General features: G+C 42.8%; 1 protein-coding gene across 1 annotated transcript in view; it reads right to left on the bottom strand.

Moving 5' to 3' along the window:
* LOC126473891 (general transcription factor IIH subunit 2) overlaps nucleotides 1-14,770 on the bottom strand; it is a 104,123-nt gene that overhangs the window by 27,832 nt on the left and 61,521 nt on the right. The gene's annotated exons all lie outside the window — the stretch shown is intronic.

Below are 14,770 nucleotides of genomic sequence, written 5' to 3'. Positions count from 1 at the left end.
CACCCTTAGGAGTGTGAGTGGCAGGTGGAAAGGTAGTGTAATGTAAACATAATAAAAATGAACTGACGTTAGCATCAAATTCACACTTTTCGGGATAACTAAACTGACTGGTGGTAGTACCTCAGTTAGTCAATATAATTCATATTTTGAGAGGCAAGGTATGAAGAAATGGTTGATTCTGCATTATTGTTCATACGTATGGTTCTGATTCATCCCAGTTTTTCTGGGACAGGCCTGATTATTACGATAATGCCTTAGTGTCAACAAATCTTCTCTGGTGATAGCAAAAAGGCCTAGGTTTTAATCCTACATAGCATGGCTATTTTCCCTGTGTAAACTAATTACATGTCCTGATACAATGATTTGTTTGCCGGAAGCTACTGAACGATGGCATTATGGTCCACTCACATGAAAAAACTGTACTGGCCGTCAAGTTTACTATATCAAGTCTTTTGAAAACTTGATGGTACTATGATCTTGTAAATACTGCACATGTTCTAACTTTGGTGTATTGTACAGTAGTTTAACATTTACAGTGCTCAAGGCAGTAACTTTGATATACTTTATCTTAATATTTATTACCTGTGTTAATGACAGGAAATTGCAAACTAAGCAATATGATGCTGCTGGAATTCTTGTTTATTAAAGGAAATTGTTGTGACAGTGCCACGACATTTAACAGTGCCGCCACGACAGTACGCACAAACGGCGATAGAGGCACTCCGCAACTCGGCTGAGCGCGGGAGCGCCACCTAGCTACGAACGGCGCCGGCTGCATGTCACGGCACGGCAGTCGAATGACAGATACTGAGTTGTTAGCATGTAACCAGCTATTGTTTCTACGTTTGTATATCCACGCAATTATTGGTGATTAAAGGTTATAACACTTTTTGGCGACGAGGATGGGATATTTTTTTTTCACTGCGTTGTGGATTTGTGTGTTCGTGACGGGGCAGACATGGAACAGCTTATGCAAGCACTCATTAAACAACAAACACAGCTGACGGCTGCTATTCAGGCATTGTCGACGTCGCTTACTCATCGTCTGTCTTCCTCTTCTCCGCCTCCATTTCCTCCTTACGACAAGGCCACTGAAGACTGGGAGGATTACGAGAAGCGTTTGCGGCAACACTTCTTGGCTTTCGGCGTTGTCGATGCTCCTATGTGTAAGTCGTTATTTCTATCTTGGACTTCCCCACGGAACTATCAGATGCTATCTCAGTTAGCCCCTATGCGGGAACCTGCCCCTCTGTCCTTCCAAGAAATGTGTGACTTATTGTCTAACTATTACCGAAAAAACACCCACGTCATTGCCGCCTGCGTGGCGTTCTACTGGTGTCGTAAACAGCCCCATCAATCTTACTGGGCTTGGGCGACGGAACTACACGGTCTGAGTCGAAAATGTCAGTTTGTCACGGACACTCATCATGAGTCTTATGCTGATTCAATGGTTAGGGATGCTATTCTACGGCTTGCTCCTGAGAAAGAAGTTCGGCAACGTGCCTTACAACTGCCAAACCCGTCGTCGTCAGAAGTTCTAAGCATCGCTCAATCCTTTGAAGTGTCTCACACTGCTGGCGCGCAAATAGACGCGTGGTGTGATGTAGGCGCTGTACAGTCAACTTTCGATACGGACAATTTGCCTGTTTCACAGGAGAACGAAGATGTGGCGGCAGTTCACTCGCGTCAACAACGTCGCATTGGGCTGCCACGCTCGCAGCGAAAACAGCAACCACAGAAGCAGGTTCGTTCCGCACTTCCTTCTTGTCCACGTTGTTTCGTACAGCATGACAGGGCCGCGTGTCCAAAACATTGGGCCACGCGTAATTCATGTAGGAAAAAAGGGCACATTGCTTCTGTGTGTCAGTCCCCTAAAGTTCCTGTCGACGAGGACGAGGCATCGGACATGGATGTTAACTGTGTGCTTTCTCCAACAAATAAGTTGTTTGTTACTGTTCGTGTTCTGGATAAAGACATTAGCATGCAAGTGGACACTGGGTCTGCAGTAACTCTCATTAATTCTCGCACGTATTTGGAGTTAGGCTCCCCTCCCTTGTCTCCAGTTACGCGAAATCTGAGAACTTATAATAAACAGAAAATTCCTATCATTGGCCAGTTTGATGCTTCCACTGCCTACAAGTCTGTTGTTAGGCCCCTCACATTTTATGTGGTGGATCATGCGGGCACTGAAAACCTGTTCGGTTATGATGCTTTCCAGTTGTTCAGGTTCTGCATTGATGATGATGTGCACCTCATATCTGAGGATATTCCGTATCAACAGCTGGATGGATTGTGTTCTGAATTTTCGTCCGTGTTCTCTGCTGGTCTGGGTCGTGCCAAGGATTTTGAGGCCCACATTACTCTTAAACCTACAGCTCGCCCTAAGTTTTTCCGGGCACGCCCTATTCCGGTGGCGTTGTGTGCACCTGTCAAGGCTGAGATAGACAGGTTAACAGCTTCAGGGATTCTCCTTCCTGTTACCTCCAGCAAATGGGCATCGCCAATCGTGGTGGTTTCTAAACCAAACGGGAGTCTGCGATTGTGTGGTGATTTTAAAGCCACCGTCAACGCTCCGAGCCTCATTGACACTTATCCTCTTCCCCGTCCTGAGGAATTATTTACCAAGCTCGCTGGGGGCCAGTTCTTTTCCAAACTTGACTTATCGGAGGCGTACCATCAGTTGCCTTTGGATGCTTCCTCCAAGGAATTTCTCGTCATCAACACTCCTTGTGGGTTGTATCAGTACCAGCGGTTACCATTTGGCGTAGCTAGCGCGCCGGCCACTTTTCAGCGGTTTTTGGAACAGCTCACGGCTTCCGTTCCCAGCTGCATAAACTATCTGGATCACATTGTTGTCACGGGGACCTCCACTGAGGAGCACCTTCGCAATTTGCGTTCACTGTATCGGGTTTTGCATTCGGCTGGGTTGAAGTGCAATCTGGACAAGTCACAGTTCTTCCAACCCTCCATTGTGTATCTTGGTTTCCACTTGTCCCGTGAGGGTATACGTCCTCTATGTCAGCACGTTGCGGCCATTAATGCTCTACCCCGGCCGTCTGCGGTCAAAGAACTTCAGGCGTTTCTAGGCAAGATTGCTTATTATCACAAATTCATTCCATCCACGGTGGCGGTAGCTCATCCTCTGCATCAGCTGTTACGCAAAAACGTTCCTTTCTGTTGGTCCGACAAGTGTGAGCAGGCTTTTGTCCGCCTGAAAGCTCATTTGCAGTTGGCGCCTTGTCTTGCCACATTCCATCTGGGTCAGCACTTGGTTCTGGCGACTGACGTGTCACAGTATGGCCTAGGGGCTGTTCTCGCCCATCGGTATGAGGATGGGTCGGAACGACTCATCGCCTATGCTTCCAAGACCCTCAACGATGCGCAATGGCGTTACTCTCAAATCGAAAAGGAGGCGCTCGCTATCATTTATGCTTTAAAAAAGTTCAGCGTTTTTTTGTATGGTTCTAAGTTTCACCTCATCACCGACCACAAGCCACTGGTATCTCTGTAAAGCCCATCGGCGTCGCTTTTGGATAAGGCAGCTCACCGCCTGCAACGTTGGGCCTTATACTTGTCTTGTTTTAACTATGAGATTCACTATCGCCCCACGGCCCAGCACGCCAACGCTGACGCATTGTTGCGATTGCTGATGGGCCCCGACCCGGTTTTCGATCGGGATGAACTACTCTGTTTCCACATTGATGAGGAAGAACGTCGTGCGGTCAAGGGTTTTCCACTTACAGGTTCGCAGGTCACGTCGGCTACTGCGCGGGACCCAGTCCTGCATCAGGTGAGATGTTCTCAAACTGTTGCATGAAGGCCATTGGGGGATTTCTCGGACTAAGTCCCTGGCCCGCAGGCACGTTTATTGGCCTGGTATTGATTCGGACATCGCCCACATGGTCGCTGCGTGTGGTCAGTGTGCTCAACAACTGGCTGCACTTCGTACAATGCCCTCTCCGTGGCCTGATCCGGCGCAGCCGTGGGAACGGGTGCACGCTGACTTTGCCGGCCCCTTCCTCGGTACTTATTGGCTACTGTTGACTGACGCCTTCTCGAAGTTTCCGTTTGTCGTTCGATGTCCGTCGCCCACCACTGCGGCGACGATGCTGGCTTTGTCCAAAATCTTTGCGCTAGAAGGTCTTCCATCCACGGTCGTCACGGACAATGGCCCTCAGTTCTCTTCGCAGGCCTTCTGTGATTTTTGTACTGGACAAGGGATTCATCATGTTACAGCACCGCCCTTCCATCCGCAATCGAATGGGGAGGTCGAGCACCTTGTCCGCACTTTCAAAAGCCAGATGAAAAAATTCCTTAGTGATTTTTCCACAGATGACGCTCTGTTGCATTTTCTGAGTTCTTATCGCTTCACGCCTCTGGGTGATCGCAGCCCTGCTGAACTCTTGCATGGCCGCCAACCGCGCACTCTACTGCACCTGCTTCACCCTGTCAGGCCTTGTACTGTGTCCCCTAGTGCGGGAACATACTCGGTGGGTGCTGACGTATGGGCACGAGGGTATGGATCTCGCCCTAAATGGATTCCAGGGGTGGTCAAGGCCCTTCGCGGCCGCCGGCTTTGTGAAATACGTACAGACGACGGCATGGTTGTTCACCATTATGACCAGATGCGCCCACGAGTGGTGGCCACGCCGTGCCACCGCCCCTTCCTTCGCCTCCACCAGCCCGAGAAGCCAGTCCTGTCGCTGCTGCTGATCTACCATACGTGTTGATGCAGCCGACATTGCTCCCACTTCCGAGTACGCCGGAACCGGCCCCAGTCGCGACGCCGCCTTCTCCGGGACACATCTCACTGGAGCACACCCCCAGGTCCACACACCTATGGATGCTGCTCCGGAGTTTTCACCCATCATCTCGTCCAGGAGGCACGTTCCACGCACAAGCTTCCGTCCTGGACATTTTCGACCGTACTCTCGTGTCTCTCCGCGGGATCTTCTCAGGGCCTCACAAGAGGCCATGGATGTCTTCACACTGTCCATGTCTCCAAGGAAGTGAGTGTTTTTTTTTTTTTTTTTTTTTATTTTATTTTTTTTTTTTTTTTTCAAGGGGGGAAATGTGTTGTGACAGTGCCACGACATTTAACAGTGCCGCCACGACAGTACGCGCAAACGGCGATAGAGGTGCTCCGCAACTCGGCTGAGCGTGGGAGCGCCACCTAGCTACGAATGGCGCCGGCCGCATGTCACGGCACGGCAGTCGAATGACAGATACTGAGTTGTTAGCATGTAACCAGCTACTGTTTCTATGTTTGTATATCCACGCAATTATTGGTGATTAAAGGTTATAACAGAAATGGTGAGAATGCTGAGTGTGATGTTTATCGTGTGAAATTTAGCACTGGACATGGAGGACGCACCAACACAGTGACCCATACGAAGACCAACAAATATAAAGCTGTGCTTCAGGTTAACTCTTCAAGAACAAAAATTGATAACTATTTATTGGTAAAGGTAGTTTCAGACACGGAAAAGCTACTTTCAGCACACATTTGCATATCGCAGAGTCATGTACCAGCCGAATTTCTAGCCATGGACTAAAAACAGCTAAAATTATTCTATTAGTTTGCTGGAGAAGAATTCAAGAAACTTTTAGGCCATGTAAAGCTAGATGGTTCTCTCTTCTACCAGCCATTGAAAGAGTCACTGATTTTTTGGAGCATTAAAATTCTACTTTCTGTCCCTTGACAAGTCTTCTTTCACCCTGAAGAATTTTTTCAAAAATCTGCTGTCGTTCAATACTTTAGAGCTCTTTTCAAGCAAATTATGCATTTCTTCCAACAGCATTCTGCACACTGAAATAGAAAATGTAACTATAACTGAAGTTGCAGACAAATGCTTCTTAACAAATTAGAAGCCTTAAAGTCTTAAAGACTTTTTGACATTTGCAGTAAAACAGCACCTACATGAGTTGGAAAGTGAGATACTAGTGACACTTTATCAGTTTAATGATACCACCATAGCTTTCCATGATACCTGCATTGAATATATTCACGAATGGTGTGGTTATGAGCCATGAGGGAAGGGGTTGGGAGCAGGGGTTGTGTAGGGATGGACGAGGATATTGTGTAGGTTTGGTGGGTGGCAGATAATCACTCTGAGAGGGGTGGGGAGGATAGTGGGTAGGACATTCCTCATTTCAGGGCAAGGTGAGAGATAGCCGGAACCCTGGTGGTGAATGTGATTCAGTTGATCCACTCCTGGGTGGTACTGAGTCACGAGAGATATGCTCCTCTGTGGCCGGACAGTGGGACTATGGGAGGTGGTGAGTGTCTTCAGAGATAAGGCACTGGAGATCTGTTTCTTACAAGGCTGGGAGGGTAATTACAGTCTGTGAGGGCCTTAATGAGACCCTCGGTGTATTTTGAGAGGAACTGCTCGTCACTACAGATGTGACAGCCAGGTGGGCTAGGCTGTATGGAAGGGACTTCTTAGTAAGGAGTGGGTGGCAGCTGTTGAAGTGGAGGTATTGCTGGTGGTTGGCAGGTTTGATAGGGACAGAGAAGAAGGCCTTTTGGCTGAAAGCTTACATGTTTAGTAGTCTTTTTATTGTGACTGACTACAACTCAACATCTCCGCCATATGGTGAGTAGCAATCTATCCTTTTCATAATATTGTCATTATTCCGTCCTTGATTTTCTATTATTACGTCTATATTGATGGTAATTCTACCAGGTCCCGATTTTCATTTATTTTACCTGAATTTTTGTGTGTTACTTTGTAAACATCCTGAACTTGGTTAAAAATAATGAGGGCAGTCAACTCCTACACGTATGTCCCTTTAGATCAGTTAGAAATGTAACTGCAAGGTAATAAACTGTGTTGGCAAATGAACATTAATGATCTTACACATCTTATTATCTGACTCAAAATTTCATATATACAAAGTATTTTCTGTGTTGAAAACCGTTGTTTTTAGCTTTGCCTCTTTTACTGATCATGAGTACTTTCGCTCAATGTGCTATAGCTGTGAAGACTGACACATAATAAGACAGAAGAGGAGACCACTGAAACTATGCAGCTCATGAGAGCATTGCTGTGCTATGCACTTCATTACCCACAGAAGTGCCTATTGCATTTTACATAGGTCACTTACCTTAAATAAAGAACACAGCATCAGACCAGCCACAGTCTCCTTATGGACACTGCCTAAGCTCTCCTGACTTCTCCCTGTCAGTCAAAACTCTATACAATGAACCTTACTCTTCATGGACTACATATATGGATGCCTTTATGAACAGTACAAGTATTTTCCTTTCTATCTTCCTCCTCTCATTAGCTGCTGTTTTGTGTCATGGCTTAGATGTAATGGATGCTTTTGGTCTTATCAAAGTTCTGCAGTGTCACAGTTTTGCTCTGCTCGATAATGACTTTTTGTTTTCGTAATTCTATTCTTATTCCCTTCTCTGCCCTGTCCACCTAGCTATTCACATTCTCAGATTTCTGAATATGTCTAAATTTTTTATTTTTTTATGCAATTTTTTTCCCCAGCTTGTTTTCACGATCAAACAGAGTGTCCTTTTCATATTAAATTTTTGGGTCTGTTTTCTAGGCTATTTCTTGTAGCCAAAACAACAAGCTTTGTGTTTCATATGTATAAAATAGTTGCCACACACCACAGTGCTTACAGAATATATCAGTGATATTATTTGTATGATCTAACATACATATTACACAACGAAGATATTATGGAAAATATATATCAGAATTTTCTTTGCTGTAGGTGTAATTTCCATTGTGACAATGGCCATCAATTAGCTACATCTAAACAAAACATACTAATAACAAGTAGTTTTCTAGAAACAGATTTTGTAGGAAAGTTCTGATAGAATGTGAATACTTGGATAGTAAAGGAAATCACTCACTGAGAAGCACAAGCACTGATTTGTAGAAAGGTGCACACAAAAAAAGGAAGAAAATTTGCTAGCTTTCAGAATAATCCTTTCTTGAGCATGCAGGCACATGTGCATCATTGCCTCCCCCCCCCCCCCCACCCCCCTCCCACATACATACATACATGGGTTCTGCTTTTCCATGTGTGGTCTCCTTTAATCCTAGAGTTTCTAGAAATAGATATATCTATGACAGTGCTTCAGTAATATAAATTTTATTGTTACAATAGTTGATTATTAAGTTAGCATTTAGCTTCCATTAGACAATACACTACAGCGTCTCATAGCAAGAAACAAATAAAACTAACATTATGGGCTACAGGGTGTTACAAATTAATTGAGACAATGAGGACCATAAGAACCTAAAGCACAATGAATTTGCAATTGTAGTGTGTATGCATACTCCTGACGTCTGTTGATTTTATAGTGAACCAGTTTCATCTGTATCTGTAGCTCCACACTGTATATGAGAACATTCCCGAGAAGCTGTCTCACCAATTTCTCAAATATTCATTTTCATATGGGTCCAAAGCACAAAGCATAATTTTGTTGCTCTGTGCTGCTTAATTGTTATCTATGGATGATAATTTAATGTCTACTTCAGGTATGTAGTAACATTACTTTACAATCAGAAGTGTTATCAGCAGTTTTACCTGAACCTCAAGCCACAGAATACTCTTAATGAAAATGGTGATAATGAGGACCATACATTTTTGAAATAGGTCATAAATATGTGTATGTGTGTGTGTCTGTGTGGTGCATTTAGTAGCTGTCCTTTATGTTATAGTTTCACACTGATTACAAACTTTATTTACTACTATCAAAAGACACAACTGTCACTAGCTTACATATGGTAATTTTGTGAATTAACATTAGTAATAAATATACAGTACAACCCCTGTGATCTATCACCTTTGGGACTGGGGTACGCATTTGAATGCAGGAACATTGGATTATCAGAAAGTACAGAAAAATATTGATTTACATTAAAATAAACGATCTCTGAATTCAAAAATGACTGCTTTACATATGCATATTGTTCTCTTCAGCAAAAACACTGCAATAAACTACAAAGAAGGTGTTATTATTACATACTGAAAAGAGCAATACTGTACAGTAAAAACTGAAGGTAGCCTATACAATAGCAAAAAATTGCTTAGGAAGAAAGTCAGTTATAGATTTTTGTGCAGCAGATGAAATTCTAGACTGAGATGCTGTGTTCCTCCATTTCTTGTCTCACAAAACAGGTGTTGTGGTTGAGTTCTGCTCAATGTACTGGAGGGCAACATCAAAAGCGTTCTTGGCGTCGACGTGTGAAATCCAGGTAAGGGTTGATCATCATCAACATTCGAGTCCTTGTTCACAAGTTCATCATCATTTTTTTCCAAAACAATGACAATAATCTGGTTGCCACTGAGCTCTTCACTGGTTTCACTTCACAGTCTTTGTAATATTGGACAATCCACTCCGACATTTGGTTGTACAGTTTGCGGATCTTTAATGAATTCCTGCATGTCGTCGTTTTCTTGCCTTCTATCTGGTCACTTCTGGTCATAACTTCTGGCCAATGCTTACATCAATATTTTCGCAGTGAGTCAGGTTCCTCCTATGACTTAACAATCATAGAGGGATTTCATAGCATCAACCTTCTCGGGACTTTTCTAAAATTGAGCCGATGCACTTTCTGCAATACCGCCTCTTTAACCATTCTATCACTCCCTGATCTATTGGTTAGACAAGTGACATGACATTTGGTAGAATGAATATATCTTTCCTGTCCCCTTTTTTCACTAAATCCTCCTTAGATGGATGTGATGCTTGGTTATCCAACAGCAATTGAGCACGAACAGGGGGCTTTTTTTGTTTCAAATTTTTTCAGCAGGTGGAATGAACTCAACCGAGCGGAGGGGGAATAAAATAAAAATAAAAGACTGCAGTCCATCCAAGCATATTTTTTATTGTGGTGACAAACCAGAAAGGAAGATAAGTTAGTAATGTTTTTTAATGCCATGCACTTCTTAAATTTGCCATTAACAAACAAAGGAAGCATGTATGTACCATCAACATTGGTGCAATGAGCAATGGTTAGCCTATCTTTTTCAAGTTTCATTCCTGTCACGGTTTCATTTGATGTAGCATGTGTTTTGTTTGGCAGACTTTTATAGTTTAGGTCTGCCTCATCCATGTTATGGACTTGGCAAGGTAACAGTTCATTTTCTTTGAAAATTTCTTGAAACTTTACAGAAAATTCCTTAGCCGTCTCGGCATCAGCAGACAGTTTTTCACCAGAAACTGAAACAAACTGAAGACCATGACATGTTTTTCAGCGATAAATCCAGCCTTTATTAGCTAAAAACTCACTTCTGGCTTCTTTATGCTTTTTTAAGCAAAGCTATTACCTTTTCTTTTATAATGGGCCCAGATATTGGGGTTCCTTTCCGTCATTCTTGGTGGAACCATATTTGCTACGTATTATCAAGCAGTACACGTTCAGGATTTTTCAATGTTTTGCAATTCTTAAGAGTGTTTCCGGCATCTATCACCACTGTACACAATTCAATATCTTTCCGATTTCTTCTCCAATCTTTTGTTGTCATAATGCCTACGCTGAGTTCCTCGGCAATATTTCGGAGTGATTCCCATTTGTCCAGTTTTTGTAGCCTGCTAATTTCTCATTTAATGAAAGAGTAACATGTTTACATTTCACTTCTAACATGTTGAAAAAACACACACAACTGTACAGTACACATAATATAAAACAACTATGTACAGTACTGTAACTAACACAGAAGGACAATGTAAACCACCGAACAGTGAGCAACATGTTGAATAAACACACACAACTGTACAGTACAAACAACGTAAAACAAATACATACAGTACTGTAACTAACACAGAAGAACAATGCTGTAAAACCACTGAACAGTAAGCATTAAAAACTTCACAGTGCAGTAATGTACAAAAAACACAGACAACGACCAAAATGATATGAGAGATGATGGAGCACTAAAACAGACAAGCAATGACAACAGTTACCTGTAAACAACAATACAGTAAACAACAACGATGCAACAGGTAGTGAGTAACTGCCATGAGTGGTTGGATCAACAGGAGCAGCAGACCAGCTTAGGGTGGACGAGAGCGGTTCTACAGTAATCTTACATATTAGTTAATATTTCACATCATATACTGAGTAATTTTTTTTCATAGGGAATGTGGATACTTTGTTACAAAACAATTCAGACCTATGAGACTGGTGTCTTTTCTATAAATTTGATTTTCACAAACATTATTTTTCAGAAAACTTTAGTTTCTGTAATTTCAGTCCATTTGGTTTTCAGTGCCTCAATTCTTTCCTTTTTTACATGTATTAAGTCGACTACATATGGCAGTTAGACGTTGTTGTGGCCTTCAGTGTGAAGACTGGCTTGATGCAGCTCTCCACACTAGTCTATCCTGTGCATGCCTCTTCACCTCTACGTAACTGCTGCAACCTACCTCCTTTTAAACATTCTTACTGTATTTGTACCTTAGTCTCCCTCCAACTTTCACCCTCCACATGTCCTTCCAATACCAAATTGAGAATTCCTGGATACCTTGAAACTTGTCATATTAAGCAATCCCTCTCTCTCTCTCTCTCTCTCTCTCTCTCTCTCTCTCTCCTTTTTTTTTTTTTTTTTTTTTTTTTTTTTTTTTTTTTTTTTTTTTTTACTGAAGTTTTGCAATAAATTTCTTTTCTCCCCAATTCAATGACATAGCATCTCACTGATTACACTTTCTACCCATCTAATCTTCAGCACTCTTCTATTTTCTTCTTGTCTTATCAGCCACTTTTCACTTCTATACAAGACCACAGTCTAGACAAATATGTTCAGAACTGACTTCGTAACACTTGAATTTATATTCTATGTTAGCAATAGTCTCTTTTTTGGAAATACTTCTCTTGCTATAGCCAAGTTGGATTTCATGTTGTCTCTAATTCAGCAATCACCAATTATTTTGCTGGCCAAGTAGAAAACAATTACCTACTACTTTCATCGTCTTATTTCCTGTCTCATTCCTTCAGCTTCACCTGATTTATTTTCTGTCAAAATTTGATTTTCTTGGATATACTGAGAAGATAATAATTAATCTTGCTCACCTGTTATTCCTGTCAATCGTTTATTTCCATTCTGGTAGTCTGAATCTATGGATGTCGCTAGTAATTATAACAACGCTGATCATTCACAAACCCAATCAACCACATAATCAGACAGCGATCGGCATTTATCCGTTTTGGCTTCACTCTGCTCAGCTCGTATAGCCCCGTCCCCTATTGTCTGCGGAAACTTTATTTCTGGATGTGACGAGGATTCTCCTGACAGAGACATCACGTACACTATGCACACATTCAAAAATCAACTAATGATTAATTCAGAAATCAACTTAAAATGTGTTCAAAAATGTTCAAAAACCAACAGGGAAGCGTTTCAAAATCATATGAATAGTCGATAGACAAACGTGCGCTGGATGCTAGGCACTTTGTGAAACAAGTTTTTTTCCTCAAGAATATGAATTTGGCACCCCCTTTTCCTGGTAGCATCTAGCCGCTTGCTGCGACTGCTTGCACAGCCAACAGCCACATTCCTGTAGCCAGAAGCAGGAGAATCTACTACTCAAATGCGACTCAACTGCGCATGCACCCGCTCGTAACTGCTAAAACAAATCTAATGTAAAGAGTTGTGACTTCACGCTCATTGGAGGCAATTTGTTGTTTTGAAGCATTGCATAGTCTTCCTAAAGCCTTTGACACATTTTGCTGTTGGCAGATGCTCGCATGAGCACTGTGTGTTGTTGTTGTTGTTGTTGTTGTTGTGTATGGTGCATTTCCTTTGCAATTCAAGTTATTTTTGCTTTTTTCTCTCGTTTATGTTTTATTGTTGAAGAATTATTCTGCAGTAGCGGGACACTGTAATATCCTTTGTTAGAGTATCGGTTCTTACCACTCAAAATTACAAAAATTTAACTGAAAACTAAAACAATGAATAATTCCCAGAATTCTAAAAAATTCCCGGATTTTTCCCGGATCTCCTGGTTGTCCCGGCTCGTATACACCCTGTAATTGATAATTTGCTGGTAGTCATGCTGATGTAGAAGGCTAAACAGTGTTTGCATAATAGCTGGTATATGACATGTTGTTTCGCCAGGTGACTCTCCCTTTGATAGTATATGTTTTGTCAGTTACAGGGCTATAGTTGGTGGTAGGAGGGTGCATAGGGGACGGTCACAGGGGTAGGAGCCATAGGGTAGGGAGATGGGTGCGGAAAGCTATTCTAGGTGTGGTGGGCAAAATTTCAGAGAGAATGGATCTCATTTCAGGGCATGATTTTAGGAAGTCATGGCCCTGTTGAAGTAGCTGATAACACATTTCAGAGCAGGATAATACTGAGTCACCAATGGAGTGCTCCGAAGCTGTTTTGTGGAGGGATCAGAAGTACCAGGAATGGATGTGATGGCCCGGGAAATCTGCTTTTTAATTAGCCTCGAGGGGTAATTATGAGCAGTGAAGGCTGAGGTGAGAATGGTGGTGTACTGCTGTAAAGAGTCTGCACCTGAACAAATACGTTTGCCTCGGATGCCAGGGCTGTGTGGGAGGGACGTTTGACATGGAAAGGAAGGCTACTGTCAAAACGTAAGTACTGTTGTTTGTAGGTTTAATGTGGACAAAACTGTGTAGCTGGTCTTTGGTGAGGACAAGATTAACATCAAGGAAAGTGGCATGGGATTTGGAACAGAACCATGTGAAATTTAATTGGGAGATGGTATTCAGAGATTTCAGGAATTTTAGCAGGTCAGCCTCACCGTGAGTCCAAGTGATTGTCCCACTGCCTAGTTAAAAAGCAGATTTCCCGGGCCATCACATTCAATCCTGGTACTGCTAATCCCTCCACAAAACAGCTTAGGAGCTTTCCATGATAAGCGCAGTACTATCCTGGTAGGGAATGTGTCAATCAGCTACTTCAACAGAGCCATGACTTCCTAAAATCATGCCCTGAAATGAGATCCATTCTGCCTGAAATTTTGCCCACCACACCTAGCTTTCCATTGCCCTCCCAATCTCCGCAATATTCTTGTAAGACCCTACGCTCCTTCTGCACCTATCTACCTACCCCTATGAGCATCCCTGTTGCAAGACTTGCCCTATGCACCCTCCTACCACCACCTATAATAGCCCTGTAACTGACAAAACATGTAGAATCTAAGGGAGAGCCACCTGCGAAACGACACACCATATACCAGCTATTATGTAAACACTGTTCAGCCTTCTACATCGGCATGACTACCATCAAATTCCAATTAGGATGAATGGGCATAGGCAGAGGGTATATAATGGCACCTCAAAATATCCTGTTGCGCAGCATGCTTTACAACATGACATTCATGACCCCCACGCCTGTTTCACCACACATGCCATCTGGATTCCTCCCACAGACACCAGTTTCTCAGCACTCCGCAGGTGGGAACTAGCTTTAAAACATGTCCCTGGTTCTCGTCACCCACCTGGTATTAATTTACATTGCTTTCTTCGGTCTCAACTTTTCTACACTTTTCTCACTTCACTCTTTGATTCACTACGTTTTAGTTTTGTACATCGTCCATTGTCTTTCCCATCTACTTTTCACTGCCCCTCCCAACTCTGTCATGTACAATGCTCTTAGCCTCTCACTCTTGTTAACTCATGCACGATGTTTTAGTAGTAATCTCTGTCTTGCATATTACCCTGTCTTCCACCTTTAAGCTCTCAGGTTTTCAAATCTCATTTGATGCAGTCCCCAACAATCAGTCTTTCATTCTCATCCCGTACTGTAAGTTTCCCCTGACACG

This window comes from Schistocerca serialis, chromosome 4 (genome assembly GCF_023864345.2).
Source record: "Schistocerca serialis cubense isolate TAMUIC-IGC-003099 chromosome 4, iqSchSeri2.2, whole genome shotgun sequence".
NCBI lineage: Eukaryota > Metazoa > Arthropoda > Insecta > Orthoptera > Acrididae > Schistocerca > Schistocerca serialis.
The sequence above is the reverse complement of the archived record's forward strand: the minus strand, read 5'-3'. Positions and strand labels throughout refer to the sequence as shown.